Source organism: Eufriesea mexicana, unplaced genomic scaffold (assembly GCF_001483705.2).
Source record: "Eufriesea mexicana isolate 0111107269 unplaced genomic scaffold, ASM148370v2 scaffold93, whole genome shotgun sequence".
Lineage (NCBI taxonomy): Eukaryota > Metazoa > Arthropoda > Insecta > Hymenoptera > Apidae > Eufriesea > Eufriesea mexicana.
This window is the reverse complement of record NW_016908274.1, coordinates 460,152-474,459: the sequence shown is the minus strand read 5'-3', so window position 1 is coordinate 474,459 and position 14,308 is coordinate 460,152. Positions and strand designations below refer to the sequence as shown.

Here is a 14,308-nt window from a genome sequence, read left to right as displayed (position 1 = left end):
AAAATTAATTTTAAATAAATTTCTTTACATATTAGTTATTCTATCATAATGCAGTCATTTTGACTGCTTTTGGGCAATATAGGTATATACTAAGTTTCAGTCTTTCTAGTGTTAAATAAGGGTACACGGGCGTGAATGGACAGTTCCTTTTAGAGAGTTTCGTTAGAGAGTTCCTTTAGAGAGTCCTTAGTCTTTGGACAGAGTATATAGAGTCCTGAGTTATTAGGTAATAGTATATTAGCGGCCAGTTCCTTATGTTAGAATATTATTAGTAGTAGAGCCCCCTTACAAATTTCAGAAGTGAGATTGAACGTTACACTATGTAGTTATTCCATTATTAACACGTTTATCAGACAGTTCTGTTTGCCAGCTGTTACGAATCTCCTGAGATGAAAGCTTTTTCATCTCATGCCAGACATAACTTGATTTTCAAAATTCTGCGGGGTACCAGAAGATACATTTCTTACCTGTATGACAAAAAGAGATAAGTATAATTCTGATTCACACCAAACAGCTGTATAGTGCGTCTTTCAAGTATTCGTAACCTAACTAGCTGGATTTTAAGCGATTGGTATGGTTTTATAATAGAAATTTTTGAATCATTGTCACTGCTAATTGTTGATCTGATACATTTCTTGCCTGTACGCCAAAGAGAAATAAGTATAATTCTGATTCACTCCAAACAGCTGTATAGTGCATCTTTGAAGTATTTGTAACCTAATTAGCTGGATTTTAAGCGATTGGTATGCTTTTATAATAGAAATTTTTAAATCATTGTTACTGTTAATTGTTGATCTGATTTCAAAGACCTTTTTCTAAATGGTGTATCAAAAATCTTCATCATATGTGTATGTATATAGGACATACATAAATCCCCAAAAATCGACATCAAACGATTACTATTCTTTCACGAATCAAATTTCGAAATTTTTCTTAATAAAAATAGGTACGTGTCATATTAAATAAACTTTCGATTATTTTAAAATAGAAATAGCTAGACTTCAAGTGATTAGTATGCTTTTATAATACAAATTTCAGAATCTTTGTCACTGCTAACACTTGATCTGATCTGGAAGACATTTTTCTCGATGGTGTATCAAAAATTTATATATATTCCCAATATGTTGCCAATAATTTATATCAAACGATTATTATTCTTTCACGAACCAAATTGCGAAATTTTTGTTAATAAAAATAGATATGTGTCATATTAAGTAAACTTACGATTATTTTAAAATAAAATAAGAATTAGGTATAATAAAAATAGTAAATAAAATGAATCGTGACGGAATTTAAATTAGGGGATTCTGACAGTTAAATTTTACAATGTAGAAAATTTTTATACGGATTTAAAAAATTTTAGAATTATGTAAAAATCAGAATATTTCTGGATCTGATCTGTTTTCGCTTTTGAATTTGCTTGGTATAATACACACTTCGAATCAGAATTTTGAAATTAGTGTGTTCTGAAAGAATATTAATCATTTGATGTCAAAAATAGCAAAAAATATGATATAAAGGGTGTCCCAAAATTCACACAAGAAGTAATTGTGACAGAAAACCTTCATTATCTTTAAAATATTGCTTAATAATGAAGACGCGTTATTCATTCCTATAGCACGCCATTTTTAATAACCCTAAACGATCAGCTATTACGCTGTCTTTTCTTTCCGTTGGCGATATTTTACCATACAAATGGCGCGAAATTCAAATCTTGCGTGAATTTTGGGATACCCATTACACGCCGGTACTGTGCATTCGACAAAAGAAGGTACAGTACATATTTCTATGACTCAAAAAATGTTTCATTCAATATTGTTCAGCACTGTCCATGTAAACAGAACCCTTTAAATGATAATGAAATAAAAATTCCATGAAAAACGATCATTAAATTCTTACTATTCAAATGAGGATCCGTAATGGAGGTACAAGAGTCGATTTAACAAGCAGAACGTAGAAATTTTATCAAAGCAACGTTCGAGACATTCGCCACGAGAAACAGAAACCTTAAGAAAGTTTCATCCCTAAAGAAACTTCTTTTCCAAGCTATTAATGCAGCTTCTCTTTCTCTTAAAATTTCCACTCGGAGGTCGAGACTCAGGCAACTTTGTACGAAATGAGCAGTAATTCGTGACGCTTCTAACGAGAAGTGAGCGAAATAAATTGTTCTCTCATCAGGCGGGGAACAAAAATCGGTATTACAGGTAAAATTGATCGTTGGTGATCTGTTACGTGATATTCTCTTTTACGGTACGATAGTGCGAAAATTAGGATTGAAAACGTGTCATAGTATAAAAGGAAATGACGTCTATAATTTATTTTGTTCCTCGAATAACTTCGAAATGGCTGATAAAAGAAAACGAAAAAATATTGTATGATTATAAATCAAATTTGGTTTTAAAGGGTAAGATTGGTATTATCTGATGATGTTGACTTATTTCATATTGCAAGAGACTATTATTTCTGGAATATTTCTGTAAATACACAAATAAAAATCGTACCTTTCATTCATTTTTCTCAGAAATCTTACATTATTGGTAAGTTTGAGAATTTCAGGGAATTGATATAATTGTAGAGAAAAATTTGGAAGGTTTAGGAAATTATTACAATTTTAGAAAAGTTTGGGAATTTTATGAAATTATTACAATATTGGATAATTTTGGGAATTTGAAGAGATTATTGCAATTTTGAAAAGAGTTTGGGAGTTTTAGGAAATTATTACAATTTTAGATAATTTTAGGATTTTAATAGGATTTTTTATTAGAATTCTAGTAACGTCTGGAAATTTTTAAATTATTAAATTATAAAAAAGACAATTCGGGGAAATTGTTACAATTTTGGAAATTATAGGAAATTATTAGAATTGGAGAAAAATGTAAGAATTTTAGAAAATTATAAAAATATTAGAAAATTTTAGGAATTTCAAGAGATTATTACAATTCTAGAAAAGGATTTGGGAGTTTCAGAAAATGATTACAATTGTAAAAAAGTTTAAAAATTTTAGGAAATTATTACAATTGTAGAAAAATGTAAGAATTTTAGGAAATTATTACAAATTTAAAGAAGTTTAAGAATTTTAGGAAATTATTACAATTCTAAGAGTTTTGTAATTCCAAAAGAGTTTTAGACCAAATATATACCAAATATAGAATTTTTGAATGAAATATGTAGAACCAAAAAATATTTGTTAAGCGTAGAATCGACGAAATAAAAGGATCTATTAAATATAGATTTAATATAAACCAGAATTGTTACACACAAACGCAATTACTTACAAGATTTCGGTTCTTATAACAACTTCAACAAAAACCAATAAAAAACAGTTTGAACCAGCTTTTTTTCTAAACTTATTTACGACACGGTTTCGCTCTAGCACAGTACAGAATTGGTGAAAACCCTGTATAAAACGGTACGTGATGAGAATTTCGAACTGCAAGTACTCTACGATATTTTTCATTCAAGTAAGCGCGTGTATTGTCTCAGATTTTCTTACAGAATTTCAGTGTATCGATATATGAAATTCATCTCTAATTCAAGCATTAATCCTTTGCACTTGAAAAATTTTTCTCCATTTTTAATATAATATTTTATAATTAATATTGTCATATATAATAAAATATTATATTTTATGTAATTCCTGTTTATTTTAAAATTTAATATTTTACGTACTGTTATAAAAATTTTGTACCGAGTATCAAATTTTATAATTTTGCTATGTGTGATATTTTACAAAATGGTGTATATTCAGAAAACATTGTTTTTAGGAAACAAATTTTCTTAATTTAGCAAAGATAGTATAATTGTGTTAATTTTTAGACCCTAGTCCAATTTTTGGCACTCGTCTTCTATTTTGTATATTAGAGCACTTTATCAAAATGAAATAATTGCCATACTGTTTCAATGACATTTCTACTTTAAATTTATGCTTTACTATATCTTCCAATGAACTAATTAAACTAGTCTTACCTATTTCATTTAATTAAAGTTAGCTAATTAAACTTGTTTTGGTTTCTGTTGTTCCTAGTATTTGTAATTGTAGTATTCGTTATAACAATATCACAATATGAAAATATAAAAATATGAAAAATGTGAGCTCAATTATTGTTAGTCGAATAAATTTTAATTAAAAAAGTATGTAACTTTGATTAGAAAATATTCTTTAAAAAGTAACAATTGAAATATAGTATGCTTAAAAATTAATTATCCTCGTTACAACGAGCTTTATTTAATTATTAATAATTTTAGTGAAATGTTTTAAATGTATAAATTGCAAAGGTATTCGATATCAAAACTTTAATCAAACATAAAATTCGAAACTTTGTAATTTTGTTTACCACGTTGTAACAAACCTAACTTTTCAACTAACAGTGAGTGACACAATGTCAGCCAAGTAACTTACTGACCAACAGCCAACTCATCAACCAACAAACTACGGTTGAACTAACTGTACCCTCAAATCGTATTACACACGTGTCACACATTCACAGGACTATATGTCTTCGAAAACCACAAACGTATCCAGCATACCTATTCCAAATCCGATTAAACTATTTCACTTGAATTTAGAATTAGGCCTTATATCAAATCAGCGGCTAATTAGTTTGTAAACTAATTAAAACGTAGAACAGATTTTTGTGTGTTTGGAAAAAGGAAGTTACGATCCGAGAAAAATTATGGTTTTAAAGGAAAATTATATTTTGGAAGAAAGTTCAATAATAAAATTATCGTTTGGAAAAAATTATTGTTTGAAAGGCTTATAGGTAATAATAAAGAGGAAATTATAATGAAGATAAAATTAATTTTTAATACAATTAAGAAAAAAAGAAATAGACAATTGTAATTTATAGAGGAATCAAAATTTTAAAAAGAAAATTTTGGTTAAAGACGAGAATTGTAGGTAAAATAAAAATTATTTTGAAAAATGAAAAGTTAACATTTGTAATAACAAAAATTGGGAAGAGAAGTGGAATTTTAGCAAAATGATCGGAAATAAGAAAAAATTAGTTATAAAAAGAAAATTATGATTAAAGAAGAAAATTAATTCCAGAAACAAAACTGGAATTTTGTAGTGCAATATTCTACTTCAAACAATAACTATAATTCTTGAAAGAAAACTATAATTTTTTATAAATTGAATATTGAATAATAAAAGCTATTTAAAAGAAGTAATAAAATAATAAGAATAAAATAAATTTTAAAAACAACTGGTAACAAATAAACTGCAAAATAAAATATCAGATCAAAATACATATATTGAATTACAGTATTATAAATATATGTTACAGAACATATTTTTCCTACGTTACTACAATTATTTATAAAATCAAAAAGAAATCAAAAATTATTAATTAATTAAATTAATTCCTAATTTTTTTATAATTTGTTATTAATTCGTCAATTTTGTAATCGACATTTTTCAGAAGAAAAACAATGAACATTTTATGAAAACTTTTACAACGAAAAATTAATAAGAAATATTAAAGAAAAGAACATATTAAAAATTTATGACAAATAAATGATCAGTATTGCTAATAAAGAGTATTCATAAATTGCAATTCTCCTATTCCCTTAAATTCTTCCACAAAATATGCGAAGCACGAAGTTTTTTAATAATAACTTTCTGCAGAAACATTTATCAAACTTTACTACTCGGAATTACACTCATCAGTTTGATATCCTTCCATTTACAATCTTGTAATATGATCTTGTAATATCACTAAACCTGCGTTTGCAATTTCAGTTAAAGCAATGACTCAATGTACTTATATTATTACTATAGAATATTTTTACTATTTTCAATATAGATATATTTATATTGAATATTATAAATTAGAAAAAGGTATTCTATCAATTTGACAAAAACAAATGAACCTAATAATGAAATTAAGTATGTTTATTGAAATACTTATTCTTACATAAAATTAATAAAGTTTGGATTAAATATGTTTCATCTTAACAGGATTTTTATTTCTCATAGTTTACATAATATACTGTTTTGTGGTTTTGTTTTCTTTCTTTCTTTATGGAGGTTATGCTATAATACTAATTCTTTATGCTTGTGAGAGATGACTTTCAATGGTCATTTAATAAAATTATAAATTAATTATGGAATCATAAAATTAATTTATGTAAATTTTTTGTTGTATTATTGTAAAATATTTCATCGATTTTATGGTAAGGAAGCTTCAAATTACTATCTTCCTATAATGAAAAAATCATCAAGGTGTTTAAAAGATAAATTAAATTATTGACTTACAATTAGTTAAAAAATAATATCAAAATTCTCAATAAAAGTAATAGCTTTTTTCTAAGTGAAAATAAATTTATTGGATCTATTACTTTGATGTATAATTTTTGAACTGCAAAATAAGAGCACCAATTATTATAAAAATCGTTGCCAATTTATTACCAATTTATTGACCAACTTAATATTAATAAAATCTTCTTTCTCTGTATGGAATATTTTACTGACTACTAAATTCACGATATATATAAAAAGGTAGATTCCAAATTAAGAAAATATAAAGTAAAAATAAACACGTGAAATTCTTCAAAATTATTTTATGCATTGCCAAAAGAAAAAAAATATATATATATTTTCTCGAAGTAAAAAAATAACTAAAATTGTCAACACAATTCTTTCCATAAAAGCTGAAAATCAGAAACGAAGATATTCTATTTGAATTTCTACTATGCATTGCGATATATATATTACATTCGAATATTCCATTATTTAAATTTTTATTAGTATCACGCTGCAACGATCGAACATTCTATCCAACATAAATTTCGATGTTACTATATTTTTCGATACTACTACCCAAATATTCCATTACTCTACTTTTTAATATTAAACGAACATAAAATGGATGACACCTCAGAATCGATATCAAAGTAAATATTTCACTTTTAAAATCCGTATCTTTTACCCTTTACCTTGCTTTTATTATACAAAACGCGATTCCCTTACTATTATTAATACATAAGATTCTAGAACAAAACAATGAAAATGAAAAATAATTTTAACCACTCTTAAAGTCCCAAATAAACTCAGAAAATTAAGAAGAAAACCGTAATTTTCGAATTAACTGATATTACTTGTTCAAATAAATATAAAGGGTGTCCAAACTAAATATATTCCTTAACTGAGAATTAATATACAAGAACCATTTGTATAACCATTTCTATTTCATTTGTATACAATGTTTATAATATCAAAAGATTAATATACTATAAAAAAGAATTTTTGTACCAAGCTCATTTTGTTCAAAATTTTTAAGACCACCGACATATTTTTGCGAAAATATAAATATTAATATTTATCACGATTGTATCACATAACTGATTGAAGTACTGAAATACTGAAGTAGTATTTACGTTCAATAAGCATAATGATATGATCTCAAAATGACCTTCGATTAGAAAAATTAAAATGAAATACACAATCCACTTTTATCAAAACCATAGACCAGCAAATGTAAATAAACGCGTTTAATATTCCATAAGTATCTTCGAAAGACCTAACTTCGCCACAGTATATTACCATTATAGTGTTTTGATACCACGCATACAAATTGCATGGAAAATATTTCTGACATCGTTGCAGTTAATCTGTCATGAATATTTATTCGAGTGCTTTTAAGTGGGACACCCTGTACACGAGAAACTGGCTAAAAATGCAGCCCTTCTCCTCAAAACATTTATCCAAGTTGGAAATCCAACTGACGACGTGAAACGGCCAATAAACGGTTCTTAAGCAATTTTCCGGATTTTGAGCATGACCAGCAAATCCTGCAGGTATGCAGCCCAAGGACGTTGCACGTGTCCTTAATTTGGGAGAACCGCAATCCTAAATTGCGGTCGGACCAGCTCCCCTGGGCTCATGCCTACCGACATTGCAACGGAGGAGCGGAAGTGATCTCTGCCTCTCGCAAACCCCTAGTTAGACTCGCGAATTTTCCTACCAATGAACGAAGAAATTACAAAATCAACTGTTTATGCACGTTACAATAGGTTAGACTAGGTCAGAAGTTCGCTGATTTCAAGATGTCGAAAAATTGCAAAGGTCAGTCCTTTACACTCGAGAGCTGACTCTCAGTCATCGTATGTCTCAATGCTATGAAATAAGGGATGATAATTATATGAGATGAGAACTACACACGAAATATGGAAATAAAATAATTCTATTCGTTTATTTCTCGTGTGAATGCACGATTTTCTCCATTTATTTTAGCATAAAGAGTATCAACCAGCTTATAAAAATTAAAGAGGAGCTTCGAATTGCTGTTTACACTGGAAAAATCTTTCCACTCGAAAGTTCTTTTCGAAACGTCGAACGTCGTAGACACGACTCTTTTCCGCTCGTGCAACTTAAACAGTTGCCCAATATTAATTTGGCGGGCAACACGTGTCGTAGTCGCGAGACGGCCTTACAACCCGTCGGAATATACGAGAATTCGATCGCGATGCGACGCGACAAATTCCAAGTCATACACCAGACACTTCGACGAATTACTTAACACTTTGACTGCCACGTTCGTCATATATGACCAGCCACGGTTTCTCCTGTGACGCTACGGTGGCCATCAGGGTACCGTTGGCCCTTTAGCGAACTCCCGATTTTCTGAGTGATCGAACCGAGGAAAATCGAGAAGTCAGTCATTCTTACGTCTTTCAGCTCACGTTGTCTGAACTATCTAACGTTCGACTAACCTTAAATTTCTCGCGAAACATTGATAACATCGGTGTTCGACTGGGTTGCGGTCTAGCGTTCGTCAGACTTTAGCCATTCTTCTTGCTCGCGATCATTGAACTGGTTGCTCAATATTAACATGGCGGGCAACAGTGACAAAGCGTAGCGTGGTGGATTCACGACCACCCAGAATTCAGCGAAGAATTCAAACACGGCGCGACAAGGTTTAAGATATTAACACTTTACCGACCGAAATAACCCTTTGCACTCGAGAGGCGCCTCTCAGTCGCCATTTAATCAGATTCTAACGATGGATATTAATTAATATATCAAATTTGCAATTACCCAACGAAGTAAAATAATTCTACGTCTTAATTTCTATACGATTTCTTATTTACCGTTTTACAATTATCGACGACTTTATGGCAGAAAGTCTTCGAATTACTTTTTCCTGTAACGAAAAAATCGTCGAGTGCAAAGGGTTAACACTTTGACTGCCACGTTGGTCATATACAACCAGCCACGGTTTCTCCTGTGACGCCACGGTGGTCATTGGTGACCGGAGCGCTTGAACTACTTGAACTGCATTGAACAACATTGAATGAAAATTGACAGTTAGTGCATTTTGAATATAATCGCTAATTAGAAGATACTTTGAAATAAAAAGTGCCCCATTGGACGATTAAAAATTTTTATTAGAACATCAAAAACATATTAGAACAAATCTTGCATCTAGCGGTGCATCTCACATGGTGTTTTGATGGAGACATGTGATTTCGGCGTGGCAGTCAAAGGGTTAAACAAATCAAGCCTCTTATAACGCGATTAATTCGTACCGTGTTATATGGAAATCGTGTTATAAGAAAATCAGAATTAATTGAAATCAGGAAATGCGTTCTATGTAAACTGCGTTATGATAAACATAGTAATAAGACAAATCTGATTAATTTATACCGAGTTATATAGGAACCGTGCTATAGGAAACTCAGGAATAATACAAATTGAACGAATTCGTACTTTAACAATTTGACTGTAGCATAAGTTCTGTATGGTGCTTTTTAGAGCCATAATAATATTTACATTGCAGAATACAGTGCACAACGCACTCACTATTTAATTTGCATAATGTCATGTTTTAATCACTTAATTTAATTTCATCGTGTAATCGTGTTTTAATTATTCAATTTAATTTTATCGTATAATCGGGTTTCGATTAAAATGAAATTTAATTCGCCGGTTCTCAACCGAAGTAGTACCTATTCGTTTATAGTATACTCTACTGTAGATAATTTTTAAATTTCGTAGATAATTTTCTTCTTTAATTTTAATTTAATTTTAATTTAGTCACGTATCTCTAGAACTATTGTTAATTTAATTTATTAATATATATACATAAGTGTGTAAATTTGTGGTATACGAAAATATAACAAAAATAACAGATAAATATATACATAACGAGAAAATAAAAATGAAGATAAAAATAAAATAATAAAAGATTAAAAAGTGGCAATTAATTCAAAATTTGAAGTTATGGACAGAACAGAAAAAGATAATTTTCTCACTGTAACGGTTAATAATCTTAATTATCCTATTCAAGCAATTATAGTTGCAATAAAGTGTACGTGTTGATGAGTTTTATTCAAAGAATTAATATTTTTAAAATTATTAGGAACTAAAGATTTATTTAAGAATTTATTTATGAATTATTAAGGTTATTTTAAGAAGATTTAACGTGCTGCCATTTTTAATATGCCACCAGGGGTTCAGATTGAGAGCCACTGGTGGCATTACCCAGTTACCTATTTTGTTCAAAAATTTTTAATTAATAAAATATTAAAATTACTTTAACCATTCTAAACAATTGTGACATACCAATCACCGATGATCATTATAGTTCCAATGAGAAAATAAGCATCGATCACTAGTATAATAATCAACCTATTAAAACCTTTTCTTATTTATCACATAATTTTCAAGTAAATTATAAAAATTATAAAAATATTTCGCAAATTAACATGTATTTTTCACAATGCAGTATTATAGTTTATAGCGAAACGAATTCAATGACATACAGTGTCATGATCAATTTATAATGTGACATAAATAATTAAAAAATAAAAAAGGAACGTGAATAACAATATAAATAATAAAATAAATAGAAAAATGTAATAATAATACATATAACAATTTCTCTGTTTATGTTTGTCAAGATAAAAATGTAGTGATAACGTGAAATCGTGTAATTTATTTAATTACAGTGTGTATATTTGGGTAATTTTTCAAAAACTGAAATTCGCGTAATAAATCAATATTCTCGTGGAAGATATTAAAATTCGAACAGGAGACACAAATATCGAGTTGTACCGTAATGGTAGAGCACGTCTCAGCAAGAATTTCCTGATACAATGCAGAGAACAACGAAGTTTAAAGGCTAAACCGATGAATATGTAACACGAGTTAAGCGCTTCCGCCACAGAACTTTACGTGTTACTATCTTCGAATACGACGGATCTTCCGTGTACTTTCCGTCACGAGTTTGTCAAAACCGGTCGTAATACTCGGAATGAATTGTTCGTATTACTAATTCTCAAATTTAACTGCCTTCTGTTAGAAAAAAATAGAATTACACATTTTCGTACATTTTGAAGGAAAATTAGTACATTTTTAGAGAATTAAATTAAATTAAAAGGAAACTTTTAAATTAAAATAAAATTGCAAAATTCAGTTGGAATTTTAGAAAATTTTTCCAAAAAGAGAATACTTTGAATTAGAATAGAATTAAGAGTGAATGGAATTCGATTATTTAGGGATGAATTTATTGTGACTGCAAAATATAATTATTTTTATACTTTATCTAGCAAATGTATTTATTTGAATATGATTTTTTATTCACTTTTTTTATTTTTCATAATTTATTAAATTTAATTATATAGAGAGTTTTTTAATTATGATTTACGAAATTTTTATTAAATTTTCATTCATTAGAAAAAGACAATTTTAAAATATACTATTAATATGATATTATTCGTTGTTTAATATCCGTGAATATGTATGTTTTTTTTTTTTATTATTATTAAATAAAAATGAAACATACACATACTGTATGAATCAAATTTCACTGTTTTCTATTAAAAAGGAAAATTACATTTCATTTAAAGAAAGTTAAGAATCTATATATAATTGTGAAAGAATTTACTAAAAACTTCTCAATACTGTAACAATATTTGTAAGGAAAAGTAAAATAAAAACTAAACTAAATTCCTTTAAAAATTTTGAATCAAGTCTTGTATAACATCGTGTAAAAATTGAAAACTGGTATACTTTTCAGAAAAATCAAATATGACTTCAGGAATATTTACAAAAGAAGAATTAATTGAAAACAGAATTAGTTTCATTTAATTTAAATTAAATAATACTTCCAACGAATAATCGTTAAATAAACGTACGTTCGACTCAGGAATTTTGAAAATAAATTCTACAAATTTGAGTAAAAAATCCCGGAATTTTAGAAATATTTGCGAAGAAAAGGAAAAAAAAAATTCCATTAAAGCAAAAATAAGCGTGAATGCACCTTAGAAAATATTTGTTCTAACAATTCAAGTATTTTTATAATGGAAAAAGACGTTTCGTTACGATAGAATTCGAATTTTACAAATTATTGTAATAGAAATTTGCTCGGGGAAACTTACTCTTCCTACTCCCTGATCATTCTGTTTACGCTTCTTGATCATTACATACCCCGTAACCACATCACACGTTGGTTTATATCCGCTCGTTTATCACTCATGCAAGCCGAATTTAATTAATTTTAATAATCGATAATTACACACGCAAATAAATTAATTTCTAATAACGCGAATGTGAATAATCCCACGGTTTACTGAAATATGTAACGATAACGGGACATTACGGATTATGACAAATTATACTCGTGAGAGAGACGTATATTTGCGCACAATAACCTTTTCTTCGATTCAAGCACGATTTTAAATAATATAATGAAAATAATCGTCGTAAAATCCTTTTGCCAATAATCGTATTAGTATAATTCTTTATATAAAGTACATAATTGTTCTGCAGTACACTATTTGCCATATAAAAATAAAAAGCGATTAGCTCCTTCTAGATGTGATAAATTAGTGCCTCGCGTGATCAATTATCTATAAATCAATTTCCCTTCGTTTATTACCAGATGAAATTATGCTTGATTATTGTACTTTATTTTGATAAGAGAAACATAAATTGAACGAAACATTATTATAATATGTTTCAGTTAGCTAACCAATTAATTACAGATATATAATTTACAATTAAAAAATAAGGAAAAGATTGTATAATAAATAAATATTATAATATAATAGAATTAAATATAAATAAAATATTGTAAATAAAATAACAATAAGACACAAAATGACAAATATTGCTTTTTCTTAAATAATTTCTTTAATAATTATACTTAAAAATGAATTATTCAGCTAAACTCTGTCAGATTACATAAATCGCAAATTACCTAAATATATAGTATACATATATATGAATATAGATAGGTATATATAATTATGTTTTTATTGTATTAAAAGTCAATATTAATTTTATAAAAACAGTTGTAATTTTCTAATAACAGTAAAAATAAAACGTCTGAAACTAGTCAATATCTAGTTTGGTAGTCCTACTGTTGAAGCGTTAAGTGGCGACATCTACCGACGCAACTACACAAGCACCGTACTTTCTAGAAGTATTCCAAATCTTGGACTGTAAAACTCTCAACTAATTTTAATTTTATGAAATTTACGAACTTATGATATTCCCTTCAAAATTTTTCTTTACAAAAAAGGTTTTCTTTAAAAATAAAAATCCCCATCATTTCAATAATAATTTTGATAGAAATAAAAATTAACGTATATGTAAGTAGATATTAATACTTTTATAAGAAGGAAATAGATTTGACCTCCTTCTTAATATTTTATAACCGTATTTGATATCTACAAGTTTATGTTCTTTAAAATGTCTCAGCTACGTGGTTGAACTTCGAAACACGGAAACTTCAACTTCTGACACATTTCATGACTATGCTGCATTGGCTCCGTTACCTATACTGACATTGACCCAATGCTGTAACACGTGTGAATAATCGCGAAACATAACTTACATCGAAGTCAATCGAAATACTCGAACACCGAATAGCTCAAAAACTTTGGAACATCTGTGTACACGTATGAAGATAGTTTAAACGGAGGAAGAGACTACTATATCTACAAAATTCGAATAAAATCGGCTATTCAAAATGGAGGTCTTGTAAGTATCCACAATAAATTTTCTTTTTCTTTTTCCTTTTTTTTCATAAAACAAATGAAACGAATCCATGTCTCGTCTGTATATATCATGTCCCATATGTGTATATTTATTTATCTTTTATTTCTCTTTCATAATTCAAGCGGTGAATTTAAATTAATTTAAAAGCAATATTTGTGACAATAACATTAATTTTTAAAATATTTTTATTAGAATTAAAATAAGTACGTACTTAAAAACAGAATTTTCATTTAAATTGTTAAATAATTAGAAATATTTTTATTCGAGTATGTAAATCAAACACCTTGCAAATTATGGTCGGGC

The 14,308-nt window shown here is 28.1% G+C and overlaps 1 protein-coding gene across 1 annotated transcript in view; it reads right to left on the bottom strand.

The window, feature by feature from the left end:
• LOC108554887 (midasin) overlaps nucleotides 1–14,308 on the bottom strand; it is a 349,913-nt gene that overhangs the window by 254,445 nt on the left and 81,160 nt on the right. The window lies entirely within an intron of this gene.